Below are 13,995 nucleotides of genomic sequence, written 5' to 3' on the forward strand. Positions count from 1 at the left end.
TCCATCTATTTGTGTCTTCTTCAATTTCTTTCATGAGTGTTCTGTAGTTCCTCGAGTACAGATCCTTTACCTCTTTGATTAGGTTTATTCCCAGGTATCTTATGGTTCTTGGTGCTATAGTAAATGGAATGGATTCCCTAATTTCCCTTTCTGCATTTTCATTGTTAGTGTATAAGAAAGGCACTGATTTCTGCACATTGAATTTGTATCCTGCCACGTTGCTGAATTATTGTATGAGTTCTAGTAGTTTAGGGATGGAGTCTTTTGGGTTTTCCATATAAAGAATCATGTCATCTGCGAATAGAGAGAGTTTGACTTCTTCATTAACAATTTGGATACCTTTTGTTTCCCTTTGTTGTCTGATTGCTGTTGCTAGGACTTCTAATACTATGTTGAACAAGAGTGGTGAGAGTGGGAATCCTTGTCGTGTTCCTGATCTCAACGGGAAGGCTGCAAGCTTTTTCCCATTGAGGATGATATTTGCTGTCGGTCTTTCATAGATAGATTTTATGAAGTTCAGGAATGTTCCCTCTGTCCCTATACTTTGAAGTGTTTTAATCAGAAACGGATGCTGGATTTTGTCAAATGCTTTTTTTGCATCAGTTGAGAGGACCAGGTGGTTCTTCTCTCTTCTCTTATTGATTTGTTCTATCACACTGATTCATTTGCGAATGTTGAACCATCCTTGTAGCCCAGGGATGAATCCCACCTGGTCATGGTGGATAATCTTTTTAATGTGCTATTGTATCCTGTTTGCTAGGATCTTGTTGAGAATCTTAGCATCCATATTCATCAGTGATATTGGTCTGAAATTCTCCTTTTTGGTGGGGTCTTTTCCTGGTTTGGGGATCAGGGTAATGCTGGCTTCATAGAGTCAGGAAGTTTTCCTTCTGCTTCAATTTTTTGAAACAGCTTCAGGAGAATAGGTGTTATTTCTTCTTTGAAAATTTGGTAGAATTCCACAGGGAATCCATCAGGTCCCGGGCTGTTGTTTTTTGGGAGATTTTTGATCACCGCTTCAATCTCGTTACTAGATATTGGTCTATTCAGGTTGTCAGTTTCTTCCTGATTCAATTTTGGGAGTTTATAGTTTTCTAGGAATGCATCCATTTCATCTAGGTTGCTTAGCTTATTGGCATATAACTGTTAATAATAACTTCTGATGATTGTTTCTACTTTCTTGGTGTTCATTGTGATCTCTCCCTTTTCATTCATAATTTTATGTATTTGAGCTTTTTCTCTTTTCTTTTGGATTAGTGTCACCAATGGTTTATCAATCTTATTGATCTTTCAAAAAACCAGCTTCTAGTTTCATTAATACGTTCTACTGTATCTCTGGTTTCTACCTCATTGATCTCAGCTCTAATCTTGATTATTTCCCTTCTTATATGAGGAGTTGGTTTGATTTGTTGTTGATTATCCAGTTCTTTAGGTGTGGAGACAGCTGCTGTGTTCTGGATTTTTCTTTTTTTTTGAGAGAGGCTTGGATGGCTATGTATTTCCCCCTTAGGACCGCCTTTGCTGTATCCCATAGGTTTTGGATCGAAGTGTCTTCATTCTCACTGGTTTCCATGAATTGTTTCAGTTCTTCTTTGATGTGCTGGTTGTTCCAAGCATTCTTAAGCAAGGTGGTCTTTAGCTTCCAGGTGTTTGAGTTCCTTCTGAACTTTTCCTTGTGATTGAGCTCCAGTTTCAAAGCATTGTGATCTGAGAATGTGCAGGGAATAATCTCAGTCTTTGGGTATTGGTTGAGTCCTGATTTGTGACCCAGTATGTGGTCTATTCTGGAGAAAGTTCCATGTGCACTTGAGAAGAATGAGTATTCTGTTGTTTTAGGGTGGAATGTTCTGTATATATCTATGAGGTCCATCTGGTCCAATGTGTCATTCCATGCTCTTGTTTCTTTGTTGATTTTCTGCTTGGATGATCTGTCTATTTCTGAGAGAGGCGTGTTAAGATCTCCAACGATTAGTGTATTCATATCAATATGACTCTTTATCTTGATTAACAGTTTTCTTATGTAATTGGATGCTCCCATATTGGGAGCATAGATATTTACAATTGTTAGATCATCTTGGTGGATAGTCCCTTTAAGAATGATGTAGTGTCCTTCTGGATCTCTGACTACAGTCTTTAGTTTAAAATCTAATTTGTCTGATATGAGAATCGCTACCCCAGCCTTCTTTTGAGGCCCATTGGCATGAAAGATGCTTCTCCATTTCTTCACTTTCAGTCTGGGTGTATCTTTAGGTTCAAAATGGGTCTCTTGTAGACAACCTATGGATGGGCCTTGTCATTTTATCCAGTCTGCAACCCTGTGCTGTATTATGGGCGCATTTAGGCCATTCACATTGAGGGTGATTATTGATAGATACGTTTTTATTGACATCGTGTTACCTTTGAAGTCTTTCTTTCTGTAGATTGTCTCTATATTTCTGTTCAATGCTATTCTTGGGCTTTTTCCCCCTTTAAAGAAGCCCCCTTAATATTTCCTGCAGTGTCGGCTTGGTGGTTGCATAGTCTTTTAAGCCTTGCCGGTCTTGGAAACTCTTTATCTCTCCATCCATTTTGAATATCAGTCTTGCTGGATAAAGTATTCTTGGCTGCATGTTCTTCTCATTTAGTGCCCAGAATATATCTTGCCAGCCCTTTCTGGCTTGCCAGGTGTCTGTGGACAGGTCTGACGTTATTCTGATGGGCTTTCCTCTGTACGTAAGGATTTTCTTTGTCCTAGCTGCTTTCAGGAGGTTCTGCCTACGATTATAATTCTTCATTCTTACTATTAGGTGTCTCGAGGACTTTCGAGAATCTTTAATCTTGGAGGGGAACCTTTCGGCCTCTAGTACATGAACGCTAGTTCCGTTCACGAGATTTGGAAAATTTTCATGAAGAACTTGTTCCACTATATCTTCTAGACTTCTTCCTTTCTCCTCCCCTTAGGGATTCCAATAATTCTGACTTTGGAACATATCATGGCATCATTTATTTCCCTGATTCTGTTTTCATGGCTTCTAAGCTGTTTGTTCCAGGCTTCCTCCTGAGCCTTTCTATCTGTTTGTCCTCCAGATCACTAATTCTGTCTTCTGTGTCAGTTACTCTAGCGTTGAGAGAATTTAGATTAGATTGGAACTCATTGGGAGCATTGTGACTCTCATCCCTGGTAGCTTTCAGCTCTTGCCTAATATTGAAAACATGATCTCTGGTCGTTTTCAGTTCGGCCCTAATCAATTCCATTTGGTCACCCATGGCTTTCTCCAGCCTAGCTATTGCTTGGATAATTGTTAGCCTGAATTCTCTTTCCGACATATTGTCTATGTTGATAGCCATTAGCTCTGTTGCAGAAGGCCCATCCTCTGTATTTTTCTTCTGTTGGGCATTCCACCTCCTAGTCATTTTGGTGAGAGATGGCTGAACGGGTGTAGCTGGGTTTATCGACTGTGGTGCAGTCAAGGTGCACCCTGGAATGCTTCTGAGCAATCAGGGTTTCCCACTCAAATGAGTGGAAAAATAAAAGGAAAAGAAAAAAAAAAAGAGAGAGGGAGAGAGACAGGAAAGAAAGGTGAGATAAAAGAGAAGCTTCAGCCCAAATGGGCCCCAAGGTAAGATTTATGAAGTGTACAAACAGACACAGACAAACAAAAAGACTGATAAAAGTATATGACAAGAGAAAAATATATATATATGCAAATGAAGGAAGAACCTCATCAAAAAGAACCCTGAGTGTAACATTTATATACTATCAGGACAAACACAAAAATACAGAAATACTGGTGTTAGAAAAGGATGGAAGAGTGGTTGTAAATTCTCAGTGTGGGTGAGGAAGGTTGTTTTGATTCTTCTTGGATGTATCTTGATATCTTTGTTAAAGGACTCATCTTTCCTAAGATAAGGGGGGATTAGGAATTGGTTTACCTATAGAGGTGGCATTGATTGGTTTACCTATAGGGGTGGCATTGATTGGGGAAACTTACCTTGAAGTTTAACTCTTTATGAATATTAGAAAATAAAAATTTAAAAAAAGGAATAAACTAAACTAAACTAAACTAAAAATTTAAAAACAAGAAATTTAAAAAATAGAAATGCAAAAGGAAAATAGGTGTATGTATCAAAAAGTTCAGGTTAGAAGGTTATTATGGAATTTGATGTACTGGACATCTCACTGTGACGGTAAATGGGTTAAAATATTATCTATATAATAATAAAAAATTATCTATGTAAAAATAATGATCCAGAATAGTGGCATCGAATTAATAATAAAAAGTGTTCTATGAAGTCGTGGTGGTTATTCTCTTGTCGTCCTTTTTTTTTTTTTTTTCCTTTCCTGGTTGGCTTTCTGGAGGAGGGGCCTGCCACGTGGGTTTTCAGTCAATGAGGTTCTCTGAGTTAAGTCCTCCCGCCCCCCTCAAGGGGGTGGGCTCTGAGAAAACTGGTTTTTTCAGGCTTTTGTTCTCTGGAGGTTTTTATATTCATTCACTTTTGTTTTTCTCTCTAGCCTTGACCGCTTTTGATGGTTTTTGTAGGTGTAGAGGAAAGCAAACTGCACCCTGACCCCCCCTCTTCTCTCTGGCTACAGGGCCCCAATAAATCCCCCCTTGGCTGCTGGCAGAGCAGGTTCCCAGTCAAGGTCCCTGGGTTCTCGGGATTTTTTGCTTGTACACAAAACCACGGCAGCGGCGGCTGTCTGGGCAGCTCCAGACTGCCAGAGAAGTTCCAAGCAGCAATCACACACTGAGATTTTCCCATTGGCCCAGGCTGGGAGTGCCTGGTCTTTCCGGTCCGAGAGCACCTGGCTGGCGCCTGTGTGCACCTTTCTCAGGGGAGGGCACGGGGCACGACTCGGACTCTGATGGCATGGCAGGGCACTCGCGTGGGGACTGCAAAAAGGCTGTGCTTCTGTTGGCTGGCAAGGCTCCCAGCCCCTCACGGGAGTCAGGTGCCACGCACTCTCAGGCACGCTGGTGGTTCAGGGACCGAGACCTGGTTTCTCTGCCGCATTCTCTCTGGCTCTCCGCCAGAGGTGGCTGTCCTGGGTCTGGGGACTTAAGCCCCTGACCCTAACACCCCAATTCCCGCAATTTCCCCCTGGTGATCCTTTGCTCTTTTGAGTGCTTTCTACCAGACTCCTGAGTTAATGCTGGTCCCCAGGTACAGGGCACTCTCATATTGGGATATTACTTTCCAGCGGGTTGCCTTTGGTGGCTCCTTCCCCCTTTTGTTTATCTTCCGATATCAGTCCGACTTTCCCACTCCGCTTTACCTACCCACTGGCGTCTTCTGCTCCGGTAGAGATCCAGACGTGTATAATTCTGATCTCAGGATGATTTCATGGGTGATTGGAGTTCTTTGGAGGGTAATCAGCTCACTTTAGGGTACAGGTTGAAAGGGCACCTCCTCCTACTTTCCCACCATCTTGTCACAACCTGGTTCATTTTTTAAAAATATATAGTTAATTTTTTAACCTATTTACTATCACAGTGAGATGTCCAGTACATCAAACTCCATAATAACCTTTTAACCTGAACTTTTTGATACATATACCTGTGTGGGTTTTTTTTTTTTTTTTTTTTGCTTTTCTATTTTTTAATTTTTTTAAATTTTATTTTTGTTTAGTTTATTCTTTTTTAATTTTTATTTTTTAATATTCATATAGAGTTCAACTTTAAGGTAGTCCCCTTTCCCCAATCAATGCTACACCTATTGGTTAACCAGTTTTTAATCCCCCTTTATCTTAGGAAAGTTGAGTGTTTTAACAAAGATATCAAGATACATCCAGGAGGAATCAAAATAACCTTCCTCACCCACATTGAGAATTCATAACCAGTCTCCCATCTTTTTCTTCCACCAGTGTTTCTGTGTATTTGTGTTTGTCCTGAGTGTATATAAATCTTATACTTGGGATTCTTTTTGACAAGGTTCTTTGTTTTGTTTTGCTTTTATATATATATATTTTTTTTTCTCTTGTCATATACTTTTATCAGTCTTCTTGTTTGTCTTTTTTTGTTGTTGTTGTATACTTCATAAATCTTACCTTGGGGCCCATTTGTGCTGAGCCTTCTCTTATATCTTTCTTTTTTTTTTCCCTCTCTCTCTCTTATTTTTTCTCTTTCTTTTTTCTTTAATTTGGGTGGGGACTCTTGATTGCTCAGAATTGTTCCAGGGTGCACCTTGACTGCACCACAGTCGATATATCCAGCTACATCAGCTCAGCCATCTCTCACAAAAATGACTAGGAAGAGGAATGCCCAACAGAAGAAAAATTCAGAGGATGGGCCTTCTGCAACAGAGCTAATGGCTATCGACACAGATAATATGTCGGAAAGGGAATTCAGGCTAACAATTATCCAGGCAATAGCTTGGTTGGAGAAAGCCATGGATGACAAAATGGAATTGATTAGGGCAGAACTGAAAGCCACCAGGAATGATGATTACAATGCTCTCAATGAGTTCCAATCTAATCTAAATTCTCTGAAAACTAGAGTAACTGAGACAGAAGATAGAATTAGTGATCTGGAGGACAAACAGAGAGAAAGGATCAGGAGAAATCCTGGGATAAACAGCTTAGAAGCCCTGAAAACAGAATTAGGGAAATAAATGATGCCATGAAACATTCCAATGTCAGAATTATTGGAATTCCTGATTCGGGGAAGAGAAAGAAAGAAGTCTAGAAGATATAGTGGGGCAAGTTCTCCATGAAAATTTACCCAGTCTTGCGATTGGAACCAGCATTCATATACTAAAGGCAGAATGGTCTCCCCCCAAGATTATAGATTCTCAAAAGTCCTCGAGACACCTTATAGTAAGAATGAGGGATTATAATTGTAGACAGGCCCTCTTGAAGGCAGCTGGAACAAAAAGAAGCTCCTTAGATACAGAGGAAAGCCCATCAGAATAACGTCAGACCTGTCCAGAGAAACCTGGCAAGCCAGAAAGGGATGGCAAGATATTCAGGATACTAGATGAGTAGAACATGCAGCCAAGAATACTTTATCCAGCAAGACTGACATTCAAAATGGATGGACTGATAAAGACTTTCCAAGATCAGCAAGGCTTAAAAGAGTATGCAACCACCAAGCTGACACTGCAGGAAATATTAAGGAGGGTTCTATAAAAGAGGAAAAATCCTAGGAATATCATTGAACAGAAATATAGAGACAATCTACAGGAAGAAAAACTTCAAAGTTAACACGATGTCAATAAAAATGTATCTATCAATAATCACTCTCAATATGAATGGCCTAAATGTGCCCATAAAATGGCACAGGGTTGCAGATTGGATACAACAACAGGACCATCCATATGTTGTCTACTAGAGACCCATTTTTTTTTTTAGTTTGTTTGTTTTTACTTATTTATTTTACAGAGAGAGATCACAAGTAGGCGGAGAGGCAGGCAGAGAGAGAAGGGAAAGCAGGTTCCCCAGCAAGCAGAGAGCCAATTCGGGGCTCCATCCCAGGACCCCGGGACCATGACCTGAGCCGAAGGCAGAAGCCCTAACCCACCAAGTCACTCAGGCGCCCCATACAAGAGACCCATTTTGAACCTAAGGATACACCCAGACTGAAAGTGAAGGGATGGAGAAGCATCTTTCATGCCAATGGGCCTCAAAAGAAGGCCAGGGTAGCAATTCTCTTATAAGATAAATTAGATTTTAAACTAAAGACTGCAGTCAGAGATACAGAAGGACACTACATCATTCTTAAAGGGACTATCCACCAAGATGATCTAACAATTGTAAATATCTATGTCCCCAATATGGGAGCAGCCAATTACATAAGACAACTATTAATCAAGATAAAGAGTCATATTGATATGACTACATTAATAGTAGGAGATCTTAACACTCCTCTCTCAGAAATAGACAGATCATCCAAGCAGAAAATCAATAAAGAAGAGCATGGAATGACACATTGGACCAGATGGACCTCATAGATATATACAGAACATTCCACCCTAAAAAAACAGAATACTCATACTTCTCAAGTACACATGGAACCTTCTTCAGAATAGACCACATATTGGGTCACAAATGAGGACTCAACTGATACCAAAAGACTGAGATGATTCCCTGCATATTCTCAGATCACAATGCCTTGAAACTGGAGCTCAATCACAAGGAAAAGTTTGGAAGGAACTCAAACACCTGGAAGCTAAAGACCACCCTGCTTAAGATTGCTTGGATCAACCAGGAGATCAAAGAAGAGCTTAAGCAATTCATGGAAACCAATGAGAATGAAGACACTTCGGTCCAAATCCTATGGGATACAGCAATGGCGGTCCTAAGGGAGAATACATAGCCATCTAAGCCTCCCTCAAAAAAGTTGAAAAGCCCAGAATACACCAGTTGTGTCTACACCTTAAAGAACTGGAGAACCAACAACAAATTAAACCAACTCCATACAAAAGAAGGGAAGTAATCAAGATTAGAGCAGAGATCAATGAGGTAGAAACTAGAGATACAGTAGAATGTATCAATGAAACTAGAAGCTGGTTTTTTGAGAGAATCAGTAAGATCGATAAACCACTGGCCACACTAATCCAAAAGAAAAGAGAAAGCTCAAATTAATAAAATTATGAATGAAAAGGGAGAGATCACAACTAATACCAAGGAAGTAGAAACAATCATCAGAAATTATTACCAACAGTTATATGCCAATAAGTTAAGCAACCTAGATGAAATGGATGCATTCCTGGAAAACTATAAACTCCCACAATTGAGCCAGGAAGAAATTGACAACCTGAATAGACCGATATCTAATAACGAGATTGAAGCAGTGATCAAAAAACCTCCCAAAAAACAAGAGCCCAGGACCTGACAGATTCCCTGGGGAATTCTACCAAACTTTCAAAGAAGAAATAACACCTATTCTCCTGAAGCTGTTTCAGAACACTGAAGCAGAAGGAAAACTTCCAGACTCTTTTTATGAAGCCAGCATCACCCTGATCCAAAACCAGGCAAATACCCCACCAAAAAGGAGAATTTCAGACCAATATCACTGATGAATATGGATGCTAAGATTCTCAACAAGATCCTAGCAAACAGGATACAATAGCACATTAAAAAGATTATTCACCATGATCAGGTGGGATTCATCCCTGCATTACAAGGATGGTTCAACTTTTGCAAATCAATCAGTGTGATAGAACAAGTCAATAGCAGGTGGTGGGTATTTAGGAGGGCATGTATTGAATGGAGCACTGGGTGTGATGCAAAAACAATGAATTGTGTTACGCTGAAAAGAATTTTAAAAAATAATAAATTAAAAAAATAAATTAAAAAAAAGAGAGAGAGAGAGAGAGCCCCAATATAACAAAGGCCAGAAAGGAACAGAGACAATCTACAAAAACAGTGACTTTACCCATAACAATGGCACTAAATCTTTCAGTAATTAATCTGAATGTAAATGGACTAAATACTCTAAACAAAATATACAGGGTATCAGATTCGATGAAAAAAGAGGACCCATCCATATGCTGTCTACAAGAGACTCATTTTCGACCGAAAGATACCTCCATATTGAAAGGATGTGGAGAACCATTCATCATGCTAATGGACATTAAAAGAAAGCTAAAAGGGTAGCAATCCCTATATTAGACAAATTAGATTTTAAACCAAAGACTGTACTGAGAAATGAAAAAGACACTATGTCATCTGTGTCTATCCAACAAGATCTAACAACTAAATATTTATGCCCCTAATTTGGGAGCAGCCAATTATATAAATCAATAACAAAATTAAACACATTGGTAATAGTATGATAACATTAGGGGACTTCAGCATCCCACTCAAAGCGGTGGACAGATCATCCCAGCAGGAGATCAACAAGAGCTTTGAATGACACACAGGGCCAAATGGACTTCAAAGCTATATTCAGAGCATTTCATCCTAAAGCAGCAGAATATACATTCTTCTGAAGTGCACACAGAACATTCTCCAGTGTAGATCACATACAGGGTCACAATGAGGTCTCAGCCAGTACCAAAAGATTAGAAATATTCCCTGCATATTTTCAGACCACAGTGCTTCAAAACTTGAACTCAGTCACAAGAGAAAATTTGGAAGGAACACAAAGACATGGAAGTTAAAGAGCATCCTGCTAAAGAATGAATGAGTTTTGGGAAAAAAATGAATGAATGGGTTAATCAGGAAAGTAAAGAAAAATTTTTAAAAATTCATGGAAACATGATACCTCAAAACCTTTAAAATGTGACAAAGGTGTTCCTAAAGGAGACGTATATAGCAGTACAGACCTTCCTCAACAAACAAGAAAAGTCTTAATACACAAGATACCTTACACCTAAGGAGATGGAGAAAGAACAGCAAATAAAGCCTAAACACAGCAGAAGAGAAATAATAAAGATTAGACTAGAAATCAATGAAATAGAAACCAAAGAACACTGAAACAGATCAATGAAACTAGGAGCTGGTTCTCTGAAATAGTTAATAAAATCAATAAATTCCTAGCCAGATTTACCAAAAGGAAAAGAGAAAGGACCCAAATTTAAAAAATAAAAAATTGCAAAGGTAAGAAGAAAGATCACATTAACACCAAAGAAATACAAACAATTATAAGAACATATTATGAATATTATATGCCAACAATTGGTCAAACAATAAGGAATGGATGCATTCCTAGAAACATCTAAACTACCAGACCAATTACCAGCAAGGAAATTGAAGCAGTAATCAAAACTCTCCCAACAAACAAGAGTCCAGGACCAGATGGTTTCCCTAGGGAATTCTATCACACATTTAAAGAACAAATAATACCTATTTTTCTGAACCTGTTTAAAAAAATAGGAATGGAAGGAAAACTTCCAGACTCATTCTATGAGCCAGCATTACCTTGATCCCAACACTAAAGACCCCACCAAAAAGGATTACAGACCAGTATCCCTGACGAACATGGATACCCAGATTCTCACCAAGATACTTGCCAGTAGGATCCAGCAGTACCTTAAAAGGATTATTCACCACAACCAAGTGAGATTTATTCCTGGCCTGAAGGGTGGTTCCATATTTGTGAATCAACCAATGTGATATACCACATTCATGAAAGAAAGTACAAGACCATATGATCCTTTTAATAGATGCAGAAAAAGTATTTGACAGAATATAGCATCCTTTCTTGATTAAAACTATCTCCAGTGTAGGGATGAAAGGAACATACCTCAATATCATAAAACCCATGTACTAAAAGCCCACAGTGAGTATTGTCCTCAATGGGGAAAAATTGAGAGCCTTTTCCTCTCAGGTCAGGAATAAGACAGGGGTGCTCACTTCCACCACTGTCATTTGACATAGTACTAGAAGTCCTAGCTTCAGCAACCAGACAACAAAAAGAAATACAAGGCATTCAAATTGGCAAGGAAGTCAAAATATCACTCTTTGCAGATGACATAATACTCTATGCAGAAAAGCCATAAGTCTCAGCACCAGAGTTGCTAAAACCTACAGGAATTCAGTAAAATCAAAGGGTTAAAAAATCAATGCGCAGAAGTCAGTAGTATTTCTGTTCACTACAAATGAGGTAGAAGAAAGAGAAATCAAAGAATTGATCCCATTTGAAATTGCTCCAAAAACCATAAGGTATATGGTTTTTGATATAAGAATATACCTAGCCAAAGAGGTATAATATCTTCTGAGAACTATATAACACTTATGGAAGAAATTAAGGAAGACACAAGAAATGGAAAGACAGCCCATGCTCATGGATTAAAGGAACAAATATTGTTAAAAATATCTATGTTACCCAAAGCAATCTACAAATTCAGTGTAATCCCTATCAAAATACTGTCAGCATTTTTCATAGAGGTGGACAAACAATCCTAAAGTTTTTATGGGACAAGAAAAGACCCTGAATAGCCAAAGGAATGTTGAAAAAGAAAACCAAAGCTGGTGACATCACAATTCCAGACTTCAAGCTATATTACAAAGCTTTAATCATCAGGACAGCATGGTACTGGCAGAAAAACTAATACATAGATCAATGGGACAGAATAGAGAACCCAAAAATAGACCCTCAACTCTACAGTCAACTAATCTTCAACAAAACAGTAAATAATATCCACTGGAAAAGACCATCTCCTCTACAATCAGTGTTGGGGAAATTGGACAGCCACATCCAGAAGAATGAAACTGGATATTTTCTTATACCATACACAAAAATAAACTCAAAATGGATGAAAGACTTCAATGGGAAACAGGAATCCATCAAAATCCTAGAGGAGAATATACTTCAACCTCAGCCATAGCAACTTCTTGCTAGACACATCTTCAAAGGCAAGGAAAACAAAAGCAAAAATGAAATATTGGGAATTATGATAAAAAGCTTTTGCACAGCAAAGGAAACAGTCAACAAAACCAAAAGACAACCTGCTGAATGGGAGCTAATATTTCCAAGTGTCTTATCAGATAAAGGGCTATCCAAAACCTATAAAGAACTTATCAAAATCAACACCCAAAAAACAAATAATTCCATCAAAAAATGGAAAGAAGACATGAACAGACATTTCTCTGAAGATGATATGCACATGGCCATCAGACATAAAAAAATCCTCGATATCACTTGACATCAGGGAGATACAAATCAAAACCACAATGAGTTACTACTACCTCACTGGCTATCAGACCTGTCAGAACAGCTAAGACTAACAAGTCAGGAAACAACAAATATTGGCAAGGATGTGGAAAAGGGGAACCCTCTTACAGTGCCAGTAGGAATGCAAGTTGGTGTAGGCACTCTGGAAAACAATATGGTGGTTCCTCAAAAAGTTAAAAATAGAGCTAACCTATGATCCAGCAATTGTACTACTAGGTATTTACCCAAAGGATAGAAACATAGTGATTCAAAGGGGTACCTGAACTCCAATGTTTATAGCAGCAATGTCCACAGTATCTTTCCAAATATGGAAAGAACGCAGATGTTCATCAACAGACGAATGGATAAGGAAGATGTGGTATATATATACAATGGAATATTACTCAGTCATTAAAAAATGAAATCCTAGCATTTGCAGTGATGTGGATGGAACTAGAGGGTATTATGCCAAGCAAAGTAAGTCAATTGGGAGAAAGACAATTATCATATGATCTCATTCATATGTGGAAATTAAAAAAACAAAACAGAGGATCATAGGGAAAAGGATCAGTAAATAAAATAAGACAAAATCAGATGGGAATCAAACCATAAGAGACTGATAACTCTAGAAGTCAAACAGGATTGCTTGAGGGGAGATGTGTGAAGGGATGGGTAACAGACAGGATGGACATTAAGGAGGGCACTTGATGGAATGATCATTGGGTGTTATATACAGTTGATAAATCACTAAACTCTACCTTGAAACTAGTATTACACTATATGTTAATTTAATTGAAATTAAAGAAAGTCAATTAGGACATTTTCAGTGGGCATGTATAATTAATCCTTAGACCTAAGTAGTGAAAAGGATACAGTATAACAGCCCAAACTGATTAAAAACATGACTGAGTTGTAAGAGATTTAATGAAGAGGGATTGCTTAGGGTCAGGATAATAAAGGGAGGCTTCTGAAGTAACTTCTAGAGCCAGATGGAAACCTGCCCACCAACACAATGCCAATGAATTTTATGTATCAGACCTAATGACAAAATTTTTGTTTGGCCAGCACAGTGCTATATTTGTTTTCACTGTAATTTATATGCCCCCAGAGAAGACTAGCAGTCTTTTCTCTACCTCCTTGTTATACCATGTCTGGTAGGTTTCCACATATATGTATTGGCCTGGCCCCTGAAGGCTTATGAGTTTGCCATCCCTAGATAAAGGCTGCAGCCAGTTGTATATGCTTTGTGTGTTAGTTAGATCTTTCAATATGTGCTTTGCAATCAACTGTTCCCTTCATGTTTAGAAAGTGGATACTTACTGGGTATGTGTTTTCAGGTCCTAATCTAGCATGAAAAAAGTCCACTTCCCTGATGGCTCAAGCCAGATGCAGAATAATATTTCCTTTCGCCTCATGG

General features: G+C 38.7%; 1 protein-coding gene across 7 annotated transcripts in view; it reads left to right on the forward strand.

Moving 5' to 3' along the window:
- The window catches only part of PSD3 (pleckstrin and Sec7 domain containing 3), a 736,339-nt gene that overhangs the window by 701,728 nt on the left and 20,616 nt on the right, over positions 1-13,995 (forward strand). The gene's annotated exons all lie outside the window — the stretch shown is intronic.

Source organism: Mustela nigripes, chromosome 18, assembly GCF_022355385.1.
Source record: "Mustela nigripes isolate SB6536 chromosome 18, MUSNIG.SB6536, whole genome shotgun sequence".
Classification (NCBI taxonomy): Eukaryota; Metazoa; Chordata; class Mammalia; order Carnivora; family Mustelidae; genus Mustela; species Mustela nigripes.